This window comes from Kogia breviceps, chromosome X (genome assembly GCF_026419965.1).
Source record: "Kogia breviceps isolate mKogBre1 chromosome X, mKogBre1 haplotype 1, whole genome shotgun sequence".
Taxonomy (NCBI): Eukaryota; Metazoa; Chordata; class Mammalia; order Artiodactyla; family Physeteridae; genus Kogia; species Kogia breviceps.
In genome coordinates this window covers 89,679,621-89,698,015 of record NC_081330.1, presented here as the reverse complement: position 1 = coordinate 89,698,015, position 18,395 = coordinate 89,679,621, and the positions used below count along the sequence as shown (strand labels likewise).

At 47.5% G+C, this 18,395-nt stretch overlaps 1 long non-coding RNA gene across 1 annotated transcript; it reads right to left on the bottom strand.

The window, feature by feature from the left end:
- Positions 1-14,973: 14,973 nt before the first annotated feature.
- Positions 14,974-18,180, bottom strand: LOC131748942 (uncharacterized). Its single transcript, XR_010838664.1, has 3 exons — positions 17,820-18,180; positions 15,898-16,022; positions 14,974-15,313 (listed from the first exon to the last, which is right to left on the bottom strand). It is a non-coding gene; the product is annotated as an uncharacterized lncRNA (long non-coding RNA).
- Between the last annotated feature and the right edge of the window lie 215 nt (positions 18,181-18,395).

Sequence of the window (18,395 nt, the reverse complement as noted above, 5' to 3'; positions counted from 1 at the left end):
GTATTGTGAAGCAATTATACTCCAATAAAGATCTATTTTTAAAAAGATAAAACAAACCGCAATGGCCAGATGACAAGTTGGAATGTACCTATAGCAAGTAAAGATATCGAGCCATTAATTTAAAAACCTTCCCACAAAGGGAAGCCCTGGGCCTCCTGGTTTCATCGGTGAATTCTATCAAATGTTTAAAGAAGAAATAATATCCATCCTTCACAGACTCTTCCTGAATAGACAGGAGGGAGGAGGGAGCACTTCCTAACCCATCCTGTGAGAACAGTATTACCCCACTATCAAAGCCAGACTTGACATCACAAGAAAGCTATAGACCAATATCTGCCATGAATAGTGATACATACATCCTCGACAAAATATTAGCAAACCAAATCCAGCGACATTTGCAAAGGGCTATGCAGGATTTATCCCAGGATTGCAATATTGGTTTAACATTCAACTTCAGTTAAGGCAAGCGCCATGTTAATATAATGAAGGACAGCAACCACCTGTCATCTTGGTAGACAAAGAAAAAGCATTTGACACGGTTCAAGACCCATTTGTGATAAAAACGGTCAACCAACTCGGGATACGAGGGATCGTCCTCATGGTGCTGAAGGACATCTCCGAGAAACATCCAGCTCTCGTCCTGTCATATTTACTAGTGTTAGAATGAATGCTTTCCTCTTGAGATCCAGACCAAGGCAAGGATGTCTGCTTCAACCACTTCTACCCCACATTGACTAAAGGTTCTAGCCTGTGCATCATGCAAAGCATGAACTTCTGCTTTCTGCTACAGCATGGGTGAGCCTCCAAAGCATTATGCTAAGTGAAAGAACTCAGACACAAAAGGTCCCTTCCTGCAGGAGTCAGTTTATATGAAATGCTCAGAAAGGGCAAATGTACAGAGAGAGAAATTAGATTAGAGGATGCCTGGGCCTGGAGGTACTATTGGGGATTGACTGCTGATGGGTACACGGAATCTCTTTGTGGTTCATGGCAACGCGCCACAACTGGATTATGGTGATGGTTGCACAACTGCGTACATTTATGAAAAGTCACTGCATTGGGTGCATTAAATGGGTGTGATTTGTGGTAAGTATATTATACCTCAATAAAGCAGTTTAGGAAATGTCATGCAGATGTCCAAGTAAGTCATGCGGGAAATGATATGCCATTGCTTTTGTCACAATGAGGAATCCCCCCCTTCCATGTTCGGGGTCCGGCCTCCTCCATATGTGCTAGATGCTCCCTCCAGAAACAGTCACTGTGCGCGTCAGGACAGAATTGCTAGTGAGCACACATGTCTAGCGTGTCTGTGTGTTCATGCACAGGCGCCCTTCGTGTGACCACAAGTCAATGGCTCTGGGCAGTCTCCCGTAATCCATCGTGCGTCTGAAATTCTACTTAGCTGTTTTTCCATTCTTCTCGAACCCCATGGACCCAGCTTGCGTTTCTCCGGTAACGGATCTCAGCCCTTAGCTCCAACTTCTGGTCACAGGAATGGGCATGTAGCCTGGGCATGAGGCCCCCTGCCTGAGCTCAGCAACCCAGGGGGGATGCTCAGCAGAGTGGTAACCAGGACAACGGAGCCCCATCCAGCCTCCTTCTGCCCCCAGGACTGAGGTCCATTCCCTCCCCTCCACCTGCCTGAGTGTCTGATAAGGAAGGGGATTTGGAGGCATGACACACAACCGAGTCATTGAAATTGTTCTAAATATGGCTGTGAAACAAATATGGCAAAAATAGCTCTCAGGGGACGTCCGTGGTGGTCCGGTGGTTAAGAATCCGCCTTCCGGGCTTCCCTGGTGGCGCAGTGGTTGGGAGTCCAACTGCCGATGCAGGGGACGCGGGTTCGTGCCCCGGTCCTGGAGGATTCCACGTGCCGCGGAGCGGCTGGGCCCGTGAGCCATGGCCGCTGAGCCTGCGCGTCCGGAGCCCGTGCTCCTCAACGGGAGAGGCCACGACAGTGAGAGGCCCGCGTACCGCAGAGAAAAAAAAAAAAAGAAAAGAATCCGCCTTCCAATGCACGGGACGTGGGTTCGATCCCTGGTCGGGGAACTAAGATCCGAAGCCGGCGCACCACAACAAAGAGCCCGCATGCCACAACAAAAGATCCCGTGTGCGGCAACGAAGATCCCACGTGCCGCAACTAAGACGCGATGCAGCTAAATAAATAAACATTAAAAAAAAACAGATCTCAGAAGACACAGTTCAAAACTTTTTAAAAATTTCATTAGTAACAAACATGGCTCTGAAGCTCAAGATTCTTTGTAAACCCAGGATAGGTGAAGCACCATGCAATTATGCTTCTCAACCTAAGCTGTGCATCAGATCTCCCGTGGAGAGGCTTTAAAAGCAGGACATCCCCAGAGAGTCTTAAGTAGTAGGTCTGGAATGTGGCCCCAGCACGAGCATTATCTGAAAACTTCTCTTATGAAAGCCGAGATTGCAGCTGTGGAACAGAACCATCCTTACAGGAGGAAATCATTTTAGATTTGAAATTTGAGAGTCCTCTCTACAAGGAAAGCAGGTGTTCACCATGACCCGCTATGCTTCGCAGATATCTTAGGCTGAGGACAGGGACAGCATGTCCAACGCTTGTTTTAACACTGACCTTGTACTTGCTCTGCTCCACGTTCCTGAATCCAAAATTTTACAGTTAAAATCCGGCTTTTGCTAATGAAACTTAGTACTTTTTAGTTCTCGTCAGGATCCCTTGTGCTTAGTTACTTGAAAACATTTCTGAAACATTGTGGAGCTAACTTCATGACGACAGATCAGAATAGTTCTTTGAAAATTAAAGATGGCTGAGAATTGTAACCATTGATGCAGAAGGATCAGCTGTCGGCTTATCTGCTGAGTGTGCTGAGTTGCATTTTTAAACTTTTTAGTGTAATTTAGGTTATCAGATTAACTCCCGTGCTCAGATAAAGGCCAAACAGGACCAGGATGTTTATTGTGAAAAGCACAACTGAGCAATCCCGTGTTCCATGCACACCCATGAACACCCACCTGCACAAACGTTCTCTTTCAGGGATCTCTTCTGGATATTTATCTGCACATTCCCCAATGATGGGCTTACTCTGCTATGTCCTGACTCATCGTCTTGCTAAAGACAAGGCTTTCAATCTAGTAGGCGTGTTACAGTGCCCAGGTTCTCCTTGGAGATCCAAAACAGGGTGTAGGCCTGCGCTCAGGACCCGCTCAGAGTGTGTCTGCCAAGAACGAGGCCTCGCAGGGGAAACCTTCCACATCTGTGGCAACATGAAGATCACGGGTTAGCCTTTTCCAAAGCAGGTCCAGGGGAGTCATGGCACGGTGGAGATCACACCCAACAGCATCCCCGGGATTTCGGTTTAAGGAATTGGATAGATGGCAGTGCCCATCCATGAGATGGGGAACATTGGTTTGGGGCCAGCAGCAGATTTGCAGGGCTTGTGGGAGGTCTGAGTGCAGACGTCCCATAGGTCTCAGCCTGTGGGAACTCTGGGGCCCAGCTGAGATTTCTTAGGTAGACTTGGTGATGGGCAAAGCCATCAGCGCACAGGGGGATACAGATGAAAACAAGTCAGATGGGTAAAAGCTCTGGGGGGTGATGTGGCCACCCAAAGATCATGTATAGAATGGAAGAGCATGGGGCAGAGGTTGGAAACCAGAGGAAAAGAAAACCAAGACTTAGGAGAGGATCAAAGTAAATGGAGAGACAGTGAGGCTTAGAAGTAATGGACTGAGAAGTAGGAGGAAAGCCAGGATGAGCTGCTGTCACAGACTCTGACACAGGAAAGCGTTTTTAAGAACGGAATGTCTCTGTGGCCAATACAGCACCGGGGTACTACGGTTTGGCACATAGAGCTCTTGGGAGATGTTAGCAAGGGGATGTCCCGTGGATGGGGCACATGGAGGAGGAATCGAGAGGTAACCAGATAAGGATGCTCCTGGAGCCTACACTTGCAAGAAGCTTGGCTTGAAAGGAATCAAAGACGCAGGGTAGTAGAAGCAGAGGGCTGTGTGCTTGCAAGGTATGTAATTTTCTGTTCCCCAAACCAAAAAGACCAGGATGAAGGTTCCAAAAATTCCTAAGAATCCTCAGGACTGTTGAATAGATGACAGAGTCGAGAGTTGGGATGATCCTCACAGGTGATTCTTCAAGTCGAGGAGTGGGGAGTGGTGGTCTCAAAGCAGCAGTGGAGTTGCCGGAAGACTTCCATCCTCCCACTCCAGGCCCCACTCTTGCCTCTGCGACCCATGGTCACAAGAGGAGCTGGTGGGGAGGGGTTGCTGAGATCACAGACTCATTCATGCTCCCCAGACTCCACGGGCACTTTGGTGTATTTACTCTCCCTGGCTGATCTGATCTTCATCACGAGTGTCCACCCTCCAAACTGGTTAGTAAAGGGGGAAAAAACCCACTGGCTGAATTTACTTCTAATCTGGAAAGTGTGGTTGGATGCAATAAAGTGAATGGTCCACATATACAAATGCTCAGTCTGTTTTGGTGAAAATGCTCAGTCTCACATTTCCACCCCACCTCTCTTCTTTCCAAGATGGGGAAAGGGTATGTTTGTCGTACATCTGGCAGTAATGTGGGAAGGGTATCTACGACAGGACACACCTGTGTTGCTCACAGTGGCCTGGGTGGTCCCTGAGGGAAGGACGGCTCTCCTCTCCTGGGTCCAGCTGGCGATGATGCCCTGCACTGCCCATGGGTGGGGCTGGTGAAACTTGCATTTTTGTCTCTCTTCTCTTGGTCGGGTCCTGGTGCTCCCTGGCTGACTCAGCCTCAGCTCACTCTGCTGGCACCTGCAGACCCCTCTGAATCTGGGTCTCATCCTCCATCCCACCCCTGGGCAGGGCTGTCCCCTCCACAGCCTCAGCTGCAAGGTCACCTTGCCCATTGCCTGCTTAGGCTCACTCTGGATTCACTCACTTTCTACCTTCTTCCCTCAGGGGATGCAGATCCCTTCCTTGGATCTCACCTGCACCACAGCACGAACCAAGATCAGCTCCAGAAAATTAAATTCCTTAACTCCAGCTACCCCTCTGCCCAAAGACACTGTTGGGCCATTGTACAGCGTGTGCCCCTGTGAGTTCCAAGTGTGTATGGGGTGAAGTCCTCCTGTCCTTGGTGCTCCTCTTCATTTCTTGACGCACCTCCCTTGTCTGAGCTGTCTTACCTCTGCCTGCCACTGCCTCTGTGGGCTGTTCCCCACTGTGACTGGGACACTTTTCTTTGGCTTGTCTTTCATTTGACCCAAGACTTCCCATGCAATATCCAGGTCAAAAGAGGCATACTGTAGAATGTGTACCTTGTCGAGTACAATTAGGAGAATATGTTCTCACATAAGCCCTCCCCCCCTCCCCTGGCAAATTTAAAAAGAGTGATAAAGAAGACAAGGGTCAAATATGCCAAAGGTGCCTGAGATGTTGTCTCGGATCAGGAAGTATGAATATTAATGGTGGCCTTGCCAAGGCCAATTACAGTGGAGTGATTGGAACAAAAGCTCCATTGAAGGGGGTTGAGGAGAGAATATCTCAGCAGAGTTTGAAGCAGTATTGCTTTGAAGGGCAACCAGTAATGTGCCAGTAGCTTCAGAATGGGGTGGTGGCAGAGGGTGGGTTTCCCCCTTTGCTGTGGAATGCCCCAATGTAGAGGGAGCAGGTGCTGGTTCTGGAGAGAGGGGTGGTAATTGCAAGCCCAAAGTCCCTGGGGAGGTGCAAAGCATGAGATCCTGAGCAGAGGTGAGGGGCTGTGTGCAGTCAAGGAGCACGTGTGCCGAGGGGCAGCAGAGTGACAGGGCAGAAACTGGCAGTTTGGGAAGTTTGAGAAATCCCACGGGATTGCTTCGGTCTTCTCCACGAATTATTGGGGGTGGGGGCAGGGGGGAGACTGGTGGTCATTAGAATGAAGGAGGGTTGCCAGTGTGTAATGTAGTATTGTAGGTGAGAGTGAAAATGAAAAGCAATTCTCCCCTGGTCATGGATTTAAGATAAAACAATTCCGTAAAGTTTCAAATTTCGTCCTCAGTGCTGAGTTGCTCAGATACAGGCAGGGGGTGAGTAGGGAGGAGGGTGCAAGGAGCACAGGAGGTGTGCTTGTGGGGGACAGTTTCCAGCCCTGGGTCCGCGAAGTAAGGAGGGGCCTGGCGGATGGTGTGGAAGGATGTGTGGTCGGTGAGCAGGCGGTTTCCAGGAGGCTGGGGCTATCAATGCAGGCGCACTAGAGCGAGGGAGCTGGAGGACAGGACGTCGTGCTGGGGGTGATGAGAGGGAGGGATGCTATACACCATGAGGGCCGCGGTCTTTCCTGATGCCCAGGGCGTGACCGTGGGCAAGGGGGATGCTCGGGTGGGGAGGAGAAGAACATCGCTGAGGTCGGAGAGGCCCCGGGGCGACCGGCTGAGCCTCGCGGGCACTGAGGTCGCCAGGACGGATCAGAAGAGTGAGGGCTGACAGGAGCACGGTGAATGTGCCATGGGACGAGGGCGTTTACATGCCGGGGGTGGGAGGGAGGAGAATGACCAGGGGATTGGTACCAGTCCCGCACGTGGGGGGGCTGGGGCAGTGGGCGACGGGACCCGGACAAAGCCCTAGAGAAAGCGCCCGGCGGACCGGGGCGGGGAGACTGTCACGAAACTCACTAGGCTCCCGCGCGCAGGCCCAGAGCTAGCCAATCGGATCCCAGCCCCGCCCCCCGGGCGCCGGATCTTCCCGGGAGCCCTGACTTCCTGCCGCTGTTGCTATGGTTGCGGGGGTGGGACTAGGGGGAGGCTGCACTACTAAGGATGGTTCCGCCGGCAATCAGAACGGTTCCCTTCCTTTCTGTGGTCCTTACTGATGTCAGCCTTAGTTTCCGCGTCCACGTTCTCTAGCAATCGGTGCGGAAAACCGGTAGAAAGGATGCATTTTCTTCCGTGCTTGTGGCGTTCGGTTTCTCTGGTCTGCAGGTGGCAGTGTTGCTCTGTGCACTCGCTCGGCGCGTTTCTCCCCCGCCCTTCGCGCTTGAAAAAACTCCGCGGAGCCTTTTACCGCAAGAAGTGGCGGATTTTTCCTGCTGGCCTACTGGTTCAAACTTGAAGTATGCACTTTCAAGGGGGCCCAGAGACAAAATTCTCTGCCCAGAACCCAAACATTTTTGCCTTTCAAATTGGTTTTCTACTAAGAAGCTGCCTAGTTTGCTTAGCAACTTGTATTTGTGCTTCTCTGAATGGTACTGTCTTTGGCTTTCCCCAGTTGTTTCATGGACGTCATAACTATATTCTTAAATTACGCGTCACTTAACTTCCCTGTAAAAAGTTTTTGAGGACAGATTAAATATAGTAAAGAAATATATCTAAGCCAGAGTCCTATTACCCACTGATGACCATGAATACTACTTTGTGATAAATTTCCTTAGAGATTTTAAATCTATAACGGTGCAGTTTAAACACAATGAGATTCATATATTGCATTGTGACTTCACCATCTTTTGTTAATCTCAGATATAGCATGAGTTACCTGTTCAAAAAAATCATTTGAAGAGACTTGAAAAAAATTTTTCATTTCTCTTCCTAAAAGAATACATAGTATGAAAGAGTGGGGAAAAAGTATATTTAATGACTGAGATGGAAAGAAGGAATAACCACTGAACCTCTACCTCAAAGGGAAATATAATGTAACCGTCCTAAGGACAGGTGCTATAATTTTTGCTTTGTTTTTGCTCACCATTGTATTTGCAGCATTAACAAAACAATGCCTGGCAGTGTGTTCTCAATATATATTTGTTGAATTAACGAACAAGTAGCTGATTTCTTCCAGGTGCTTTTCTTTGTAAATATGTTATCATGTCATAATACTGTAGTGTATGAACCATTTCTATGTGGCTTTTCCCCCCTGTCATTTAGCATTTTATTGTGAGTAAATACACTTCTTAAAAAGTTTTGCAGGCTGTTTTACCATCTTTCCCAGTGAGTATTTTATTTCATTCTTGTATTGGGGGCAGGAAGGCATCCTGCAAACCAGTGTGCAATCTACAGTCTGACAGAACTGGGACCTGAATGTAAGGACCCTCATTGAGAAACCCTGAGACCCTTGTCAGCTGACTCTCTGTGTGCCACAGTTTTCACAGGCATAAAATGAGGGCAGTAATAGCATCTGCCTCATGGGTGGTGTACAGCATCAATTACCCATCAGGTTCTTAGCTTGGCACTTGTAGCTATCCTGTTATTGTTGTTGGTGCTATCGTCAGTATTTGCTATAATGTGTATTAGGTAAACATTTTCTAGCCACAAGACACAGTGTGATAAATATGTTCTCTTTAAACTTACTTACAGCAGGTATCTGTTCTTCAACTACCCATTTCTGCTTTTTGATAGAGAACTCACACTAGTAATTTGTAAGGAAATTTAGTCAAGAAAATATATACAAGGAAAACACATTGGTACCTTCTTCAAAGATTATCCCTCCAGAAAAATGAAAATAATATTTTTGTACATACATATTTTTACCATCTCTGTTTATAATAGATTTCCAGGAGTAGACTGAAAGACATGCACAATTTTTTAAATTTTTATTTTATTATTTTATGTATTTATTTTTGGCTGCGTTGGGTCTTCCTTGCTGCCCGTGGGCTTTCTCTAGTTGCGCGAGCGGGGGCTACTCTTCCTTGCGGTGCGCAGGCTTCTCATTGTGGTGGCTTCTCTTGTTGCGCAGCACGGGCTCTAGGCGCGTGGGCTTCAGTAGTTGTGGCACGGCATGAACACTTTTAACACTCTTGGTGCACATTGCCAAAACATAATACCCATTTGTTTTGCAATTGACATTCTATGAGAATTTTTAGTTTTCATATCCTCACCAGAATTTATTAATGTTTTAAAAATAATTAGCTTATTGACTTTAATACTTGGAGGTGTAGAAATTGACCCCCCATTCTGTCATACATATTGCAAATACTTTTTCTGTTTTTTGCCTTTTAATTATATTACAGGTTTTCAGATGCACAGATTTTATTTTTATGTAGTCTTATCTATATATTCAAAGTTCAGACTAGGGAACAAACCCATGAGACAAAAGAAAATTCTTTGGCTGACCAGTATGCCAAACAGTTTGCTCTCATCCACGTATCTAATATTAAAGATGGTCTGATTACTCCAGATCATTTCTATGAAACCTGGAGAAAACCACAGTCACAAGCAGGAGATTCTGTAAAAAAATATGTTGGGAGTACATTGATGTCTCAAAAAAATTAAACATTGAATTACCATATGATCTGCAATTCCACTTCTGGGTATATATCCAAAAGAATTGAAAGCAGGGATTCAAACAGATATTTGTACCCCCATGTTCATAGCAGCACTATTCAAAATAGCTAAAATGTGGAAGCAACCAAAGAGTCCATTGATGGATGAATGGATAAACAAAATGTGGCATATTCACACTATGGAATATTATTCAGCCCTACATAGGAAGGAAATTCTAACACATGCTACAACATGGATGAACGTTGAAGACATATGCTAAGTGAAATAAGGCAGTCACAAAAGGACAAATACTGTATGATTCCACTTATATGAGGTACCAAGAGTAGTCAAATTCATAGAGACAAAAAGAATGATCCTGCCAGGGGCTGGGGGGAATGTGAAGTTATTGTTCAACTGGTACACAACTTCAGTTTTGCAGATGAAAAGGGTTTTGGAGATGGGTGGTAGTGATGATTGCATGACAATGTGAATGTACTTAATACCAATGATTTGCAAAAAGAAATCAACATTTTAGACTGTGTTTTCATTAGTTTTCAGTAAAAGGACTAAAATTATGAAAATAATTTTAAAAATTCTACAACTGCCTTTAAAAGGGAGGTTAAGGTTCGATGCAAAAATGAAGTTTAGTATGTTTAAAATACACATTTTGAAGAAAAGCCTCTGGGAAAATTGATCACAAAATACTATTAATGGACATCCGTGGCTGATGGGACTGTAGCTTATACTGTTTTATTGTAATTTTAACTGTCTTTGCTCAGAAACTTTTCACAAAGGGCTCCAAGAAACAGACAGATCTAGTTTCAACCAGCCAACGCGCACAGGCACAAGGGAAATCCGCCACTTCTTGCTGTAAAAGGCCCCGCGGAGTTTTTTCAAGAGCGAAGGGCGGGGGAGAAACGGGCCGAGCGGGTGCACCGAGCAACACTGCCACCTGCAGACCAGAGAAACCGAACGCCACAAGCACGGAAGAAAATGTATCCATTCTGCCAGCTTTCCTCGCCGACCTCTAGAGAACCCGGATGAGGAAACTAAGGCTGATGCCAGTAAGGACCACAAAAAAGAAAGAGAACCGTTCCGATTGGGCCGTGCAGGGCATCATCGCCAGCTGGACCCAGGAGAGGAGAGCCGTCCTTCCCTCAGGGACCACCCAGGCCACCGTGAGCAACACAGGTGTGTCCTGTCGTAGATACCCTTCCCACATTACTGCCAGATGTACGACAAACATACCCTTTCCCCATCTTGGAAAGAAGAGAGGTGGGGTGGAAATGTGAGACTGAGCATTTTCACCAAAACAGACTGAGCATTTGTATATGTGGACCATTCACTTTATTGCATCCAACCACACTTTCCAGATTAGAAGTAAATTCAGCCAGTGGGTTTTTTCCCCCTTTACTAACCAGTTTGGAGGGTGGACACTCGTGATGAAGATCAGATCAGCCAGGGAGAGTAAATACACCAAAGTGCCCGTGGAGTCTGAGGAGCATGAATGAGTCTGTGATCTCAGCAACCCCTCCCCACCAGCTCCTCTTGTGACCATGGGTCGCAGAGGCAAGAGTGGGGCCTGGAGTGGGAGGATGGAAGTCTTCCGGCAACTCCACTGCTGCTTTGAGACCACCACTCCCCACTCCTCGACTTGAAGAATCACCTGTGAGGATCATCCCAACTCTCGACTCTGTCATCTATTCAACAGTCCTGAGGATTCTTAGGAATTTTTGGAACCTTCATCCTGGTCTTTTTGGTTTGGGGAACAGAAAATTACATACCTTGCAAGCACACAGCCCTCTGCTTCTACTACCCTGCGTCTTTGATTCCTTTCAAGCCAAGCTTCTTGCAAGTGTAGGCTCCAGGAGCATCCTTATCTGGTTACCTCTCGATTCCTCCTCCATGTGCCCCATCCACGGGACATCCCCTTGCTAACATCTCCCAAGAGCTCTATGTGCCAAACCGTAGTACCCCGGTGCTGTATTGGCCACAGAGACATTCCGTTCTTAAAAACGCTTTCCTGTGTCAGAGTCTGTGACAGCAGCTCATCCTGGCTTTCCTCCTACTTCTCAGTCCATTACTTCTAAGCCTCACTGTCTGTCCATTTACTTTGATCCCCTCCTAAGTCTTGGTTTTCTTTTCCTCTGGTTTCCAACCTCTGCCCCATGCTCTTCCATTCTATACATGATCTTTGGGTGGCCACATCACCCCCCAGAGCTTTTACCCATCTGACTTGTTTTCATCTGTATCCCCCTGTGCGCTGATGGCTTTGCCCATCACCAAGTCTACCTAAGAAATCTCAGCTGGGCCCCAGAGTTCCCACAGGCTGAGACCTATGGGACGTCTGCACTCAGACCTCCCACAAGCCCTGCAAATCTGCTGCTGGCCCCAAACCAATGTTCCCCATCTCATGGATGGGCAGTGCCATCTACCCAATTCCTTAAACCGAAATCCCGGGGATGCTGTTGGGTGTGATCTCCACCGTGCCATGACTCCCCTGGACCTGCTTTGGAAAAGGCTAACCCGTGATCTTCATGTTGCCACAGATGTGGAAGGTTTCCCCTGCGAGGCCTCGTTCTTGGCAGACACACTCTGAGCGGGTCCTGAGCGCAGGCCTACACCCTGTTTTGGATCTCCAAGGAGAACCTGGGCACTGTAACACGCCTACTAGATTGAAAGCCTTGTCTTTAGCAAGACGATGAGTCAGGACATAGCAGAGTAAGCCCATCATTGGGGAATGTGCAGATAAATATCCAGAAGAGATCCCTGAAAGAGAACGTTTGTGCAGGTGGGTGTTCATGGGTGTGCATGGAACACGGGATTGCTCAGTTGTGCTTTTCACAATAAACATCCTGGTCCTGTTTGGCCTTTATCTGAGCACGGGAGTTAATCTGATAACCTAAATTACACTAAAAAGTTTAAAAATGCAACTCAGCACACTCAGCAGATAAGCCGACAGCTGATCCTTCTGCATCAATGGTTACAATTCTCAGCCATCTTTAATTTTCAAAGAACTATTCTGATCTGTCGTCATGAAGTTAGCTCCACAATGTTTCAGAAATGTTTTCAAGTAACTAAGCACAAGGGATCCTGACGAGAACTAAAAAGTACTAAGTTTCATTAGCAAAAGCCGGATTTTAACTGTAAAATTTTGGATTCAGGAACGTGGAGCAGAGCAAGTACAAGGTCAGTGTTAAAACAAGCGTTGGACATGCTGTCCCTGTCCTCAGCCTAAGATATCTGCGAAGCATAGCGGGTCATGGTGAACACCTGCTTTCCTTGTAGAGAGGACTCTCAAATTTCAAATCTAAAATGATTTCCTCCTGTAAGGATGGTTCTGTTCCACAGCTGCAATCTCGGCTTTCATAAGAGAAGTTTTCAGATAATGCTCGTGCTGGGGCCACATTCCAGACCTACTACTTAAGACTCTCTGGGGATGTCCTGCTTTTAAAGCCTCTCCACGGGAGATCTGATGCACAGCTTAGGTTGAGAAGCATAATTGCATGGTGCTTCACCTATCCTGGGTTTACAAAGAATCTTGAGCTTCAGAGCCATGTTTGTTACTAATGAAATTTTTAAAAAGTTTTAAACTGTGTCTTCTGAGATCTGTTTTTTTTTAATGTTTATTTATTTAGCTGCATCGCGTCTTAGTTGCGGCACGTGGGATCTTCGTTGCCGCACACGGGATCTTTTGTTGTGGCGTGCGGGCTCTTTGTTGTGGCGCGCCGGCTTCGGATCTTAGTTCCCCGACCAGGGATCGAACCCACGTCCCGTGCATTGGAAGGCGGATTCTTTTCTTTTTCTTTCTCTTTTTTTCTTTGTGGTACGCGGGCCTCTCACTGTCGTGGCCTCTCCCATTGCGGAGCACGGGCTCCGGACGCGCAGGCTCAGCGGCCATGGCTCACGGGCCCAGCCGCTCCGCGGCATGTGGGATCCTCCCGGACCGGGGCACGAACCCGCGTCCCCTGCATCGGCAGGCGGACTCGTAACCACTGCGCCACCAGGGAAGCCCGGAAGGCGGATTCTTAACCACCGGACCACCACGGACGTCCCCTGAGAGCTATTTTTGCCATATTTGTTTCACAGCCATATTTAGAACAATTTCAATGACTCGGTTGTGTGTCATGCCTCCAAATCCCCTTCCTTATCAGACACTCAGGCAGGTGGAGGGGAGGGAACGGACCTCAGTCCTGGGGGCAGAAGGAGGCTGGATGGGGCTCCGTTGTCTTGGTTACCACTCTGCTGAGCATCCCCCCTGGGTTGCTGAGCTCAGGCAGGGGGCCTCATGCCCAGGCTACGTGCCCATTCCTGTGACCAGAAGTTGGAGCTAAGGGCTGAGATCCGTTACCGGAGAAACGCAAGCTGGGTCCATGGGGTTCGAGAAGAATGGAAAAACAGCTAAGTAGAATTTCAGACGCAGGATGGATTACGGGAGCCTGCCCAGAGCCATTGACTTGTGCTTCACATGAAGGGCGCCTGTGCATGAACACACAGACACGCTAGACATGTGTGCTCACTAGCAATTCTGTCCTGACGCGCACAGTGACTGTTTCTGGAGGGAGCATCTAGCACATATGGAGGAGGCCGGACCCCGAACATGGAAGGGGGGGATTCCTCATTGTGACAAAAGCAATGGCATATCATTTCCCGCATGACTTACTTGGACATCTGCATGACATTTCCTAAACTGCTTTATTGAGGTATAATATACTTACCACAAATCACACCCATTTAATGCACCCAATGCAGTGACTTTTCGTAAATGTACGCAGTTGTGCAACCATCACCATAATCCAGTTGTGGCGCGTTGCCATGAACCACAAAGAGATTCCGTGTACCCATCAGCAGTCAATCCCCAATAGTACCTCCAGGCCCAGGCATCCTCTAATCTAATTTCTCTCTCTGTACATTTGCCCTTTCTGAGCATTTCATATAAACTGACTCCTGCAGGAAGGGGCCTTTTGTGTCTGAGTTCTTTCACTTAGCATGATGCTTTGGAGGCTCACCCATGCTGTAGCAGAAAGCAGAAGTTCATGCTTTGCACGATGCACAGGCTAGAACCTTTAGTCAATGTGGGGTAGAAGTGGTTGAAGCAGACATCCTTGCCTTGGTCTGGATCTCAAGAGGAAAGCATTCATTCTAACACTAGTAAATATGACAGGACGAGAGCTGGATGTTTCTCGGGGATGTCCTTCAGCACCATGAGGACGATCCCTCGTATCCCGAGTTGGTTGACCGTTTTTATCACAAATGGGTCTTGAACCGTGTCAAATGCTTTTTCTTTGTCTACCAAGATGACAGGTGGTTGCTGTCCTTCATTATATTAACATGGCGCTTGCCTTAACTGAAGTTGAATGTTAAACCAATATTGCAATCCTGGGATAAATCCTGCATAGCCCTTTGCAAATGTCGCTGGATTTGGTTTGCTAATATTTTGTCGAGGATGTATGTATCACTATTCATGGCAGATATTGGTCTATAGCTTTCTTGTGATGTCAAGTCTGGCTTTGATAGTGGGGTAATACTGTTCTCACAGGATGGGTTAGGAAGTGCTCCCTCCTCCCTCCTGTCTATTCAGGAAGAGTCTGTGAAGGATGGATATTATTTCTTCTTTAAACATTTGATAGAATTCACCGATGAAACCAGGAGGCCCAGGGCTTCCCTTTGTGGGAAGGTTTTTAAATTAATGGCTCGATATCTTTACTTGCTATAGGTACATTCCAACTTGTCATCTGGCCATTGCGGTTTGTTTTATCTTTTTAAAAATAGATCTTTATTGGAGTATAATTGCTTCACAATACTGTGTTAGCTTCTGTTGTACACCAAAGTGAATCAGCCATACGCATACATGTGCCCCATATCCCCTCCCTCTCGAGCCTCCCTCCCACCCTCCCTATCCCACCCCTCTAGGTCATCGCAAAAGCACCGGCCATTGCGTTTTAAGCCAACTCCCATCCAATATTTTCTGGCCTCTTGGTGCCTGTGGCTCGGTCTCTGGCCTAGAATTTGACATGCTGGACATCTCTGGACATCACAGGATTCCGGCTCCTACTCTGTAACTTGGGAGAGTATGCTGTCTCATATGGGAATCCCCGGACCACCTACAGCCAATACACAGGTTGGGGATACAGACTTTGAGGTGGGGATGGGGTGGCGCTGCTGATTCCCTCATTTACACCCGCCCATCCATCCTCCCGGCGCCCTCATGCAGGCTGTGGGTAATTCTGCAGTTGGGACTGGCCTCGGCAAGTACCCAGCATACCCTGCTCCGCTACCCCTACCCCCGCCGCCATGTCCACTTCATCCCACCCTGATCCTTGTCACTCCTCTCGTCCGTCTCCTAGCAAGCCAGCCTCACAGGGGATCAATGACGCGCTTTGCCACCACATCTATGGGTGTCAGATCTCTCTCTGATTAATGACTCAACTCCCGAGGGCAGGCACTGGCTCTGCAATTCCTCCTCACCTCCCCGTCCCAACAGCCAGCCTGGCGTGGAGTGGGGGGATGTAACGGATACAGTGAAAACCTTCGTGATTGGCTAAATGGTTGATTGTGGTTGGCAGGATTGACCTGGGTTGGCTGCTGGAGTGAGCCCATGACATCACCACCCTGGTGAACTCATGCCAGGTTGGAATGGTTATCCCCACCCCAGTGCATTGTGGGCAGGATCAATGATGTATCTTACCCAGACTTGGTGCCACCAGCTGTGAACGGACACTGAAGTCACCGGCTCTTCCCACTTCTCCCCAGCCTTTACGGAGGGTACAGTTGGGGATGCTTAAGAGTGTGCGCTCTGGCAGAAATAAACCCCTATGACAAACGAGCCAAGAATATACATTAGGGTATACAAAAGGCTGCCTCTTCAATAAATGGTTCTGGGAAAACTGGACCACTTTCTTACACAACATACAAAAATAAAGAAAAAATGGATTAAAGCCTAAATTGTAAGCCCTTAAACCATAAAACTCCTAGAAGAAAACATAGCCAAGTATGCCCTTTGACACTGGTCTTAGCAATAATTTTTTGGATATGTCTCCTCAGGCAAGGGCAGCAAAAGCAAAAAGGGACAAATGGGAGTACATCAAACTAAAAAGCTTTTCCACAGCAAGGGAAACCGTCAACAAAACAAAAAGGCAACCTGCTGAATGGGAGGAGATATTAGCAAGTGATAAATCTGAAAAGAGGTGGATATCCAAAACATCTAAAGGGCTCATAGAACTCATTATCAAAACAAAACAAAACAAAAAACAAACCAAGAGCCCGATTAAAAAGTGGGGCGGGGCTTCCCTGGTGGCACAGTGGTAGAGTCTGCCTGCCGATGCGGGGGACACGGGTTCGTGCCCCGGTCCGGGAAGATCCCACATGCCGCGGAGCAGCTGGGCCCGTGAGTCATGGCCGCTGAGCCTGCGCGTCCGGAGCCTGTGCTCCGCAACGGGAGAGGCCACAGCAGTGAGAGGCCCACGTACCGCAAAAAAAAAAAAAAAAAAAAAAAAAAAAAAAAAAGTGGGGCAAAACACTGAATAGACATTTTTCCAGAGAAGAGAATACAGATGGCCAACAGGCATATGAAAAGATGCTCAACATCACTAATCATCAGGGATCACAAAATCAAGACCACAATGAGGTGCTTCCTCATACCTGTCAAGTGGCTATTATCAAAAAGACAACAACAAGTAAGAAATGTGGGCGAGGATGCGGAGAAAAGGAAACCCTCGTGCACTGTTGGTGGGAATGTAAATTGGTGCAGCCGCTATGGAAACAGTGCGGGTTTCCTCAAAAACCTAAAACTAGAACTACCATATGATCCAGCAATTCCACTTCTTGGTATTTATCTGAAGAAAACAAAAAACACCAATCACGAAAGCTGTATGTACCTCTCTGTTCACTGCAGCATTATTTACCCTAGCCAAGATATGGAAGTGCCCATCAATAGATGGATCAATAAAAGAAGAAGTGGTATGCATATACACAAATGGAATATTACTCAGCAATAAAAAAGAATGAAATCCTGCCATTTTTGACAACATGGATGGACCTAGAGGGGATTATGCTAACTGAAATAAGGCAGACGGAGAAAGACAAATACCACACGGTTTTATCTGTATGTGGAACCTCAAAAACAAAACAAGTGAGCACAGGGAACAAAACAGAAACAGAGTTAGAGACACAGAGAACAAACTGGTGGTTGCCAGAGGGGGAGCGTGTGGGGAGTTGTGTAAAATAGGTGAAGGGATTAGGAGATACACACTTCCAGTTATAAAGTAAATAAGTCATGGGGATGAAATGTACATACACGGAATATAGTCAATAATACTGTAATACGTCTGTATGGTGACAGATGGTAACCAAACTTACCGCGGTATTCATTTCCTAATGTTTAAAAATGTGGAATCACTTTGTTGTGCGCCTGAAACTAATATAATATGGTATGCCGGTTTTAATTAAAAAAATAAAGAGTGTGGGCTCTGAATCGAGTATGCCTAGGTTTGTGGGACGCTCCTCCTCTGACGGCCTGTGTGACTCTGAGCAGCTCCCCTAACTTCTCTGTAGTCTGCTTTCCCACCTCATCAACTAGGATTTGTTTTTTAATTAATTTATTTAACTTACTTATTTTTGGCTGCGCTGGGTCTTCGTTGCTGCGCGCGGCCTTTCTCTAGTTGCGGCGAGCGGGGGCTCCTCTTCATTGCGGGCTTCTCATAGCGGTGGCTTCTCTTGCTGCGGAGCACGGGCTCTAGGCACGCGGGCTTCAGTAGTTGTGGCACACGGGCTCAGCTGTTGTGGCTCACGGGCTCTAGAGCGCGGGCTCAGTAGTTGTGGCGCACGGGCTGAGTTGCTCCGCGGCACGTGGGATCTTCCCGGACCGGGGCTCGAACTCGTGTCCCCTGCATTGGCAGGCGGATTCTTAACCACTGCACCACCGGGGAAGTCCCGTCATCAGTTAGGATTGATATCTTGTAAAATGATGGGTCTGCGAGAGAAGATTAAATAAGGTGATAGAAATACACTGAATATTGTCTGATACCTGGGAAAGGATCGACAAACGTGAAATGCCATGTGACCCGTGCTAATCACACCCCCAGTGACTGTCTGAGTTCAGGCCTTTGAGTTTCAAGAAGAAAAGTCCTGCTTGACTTACCTTCTCCCTTGGAGCTGGGAGACAAGCCTGGCAGGATGGTTGAGCTC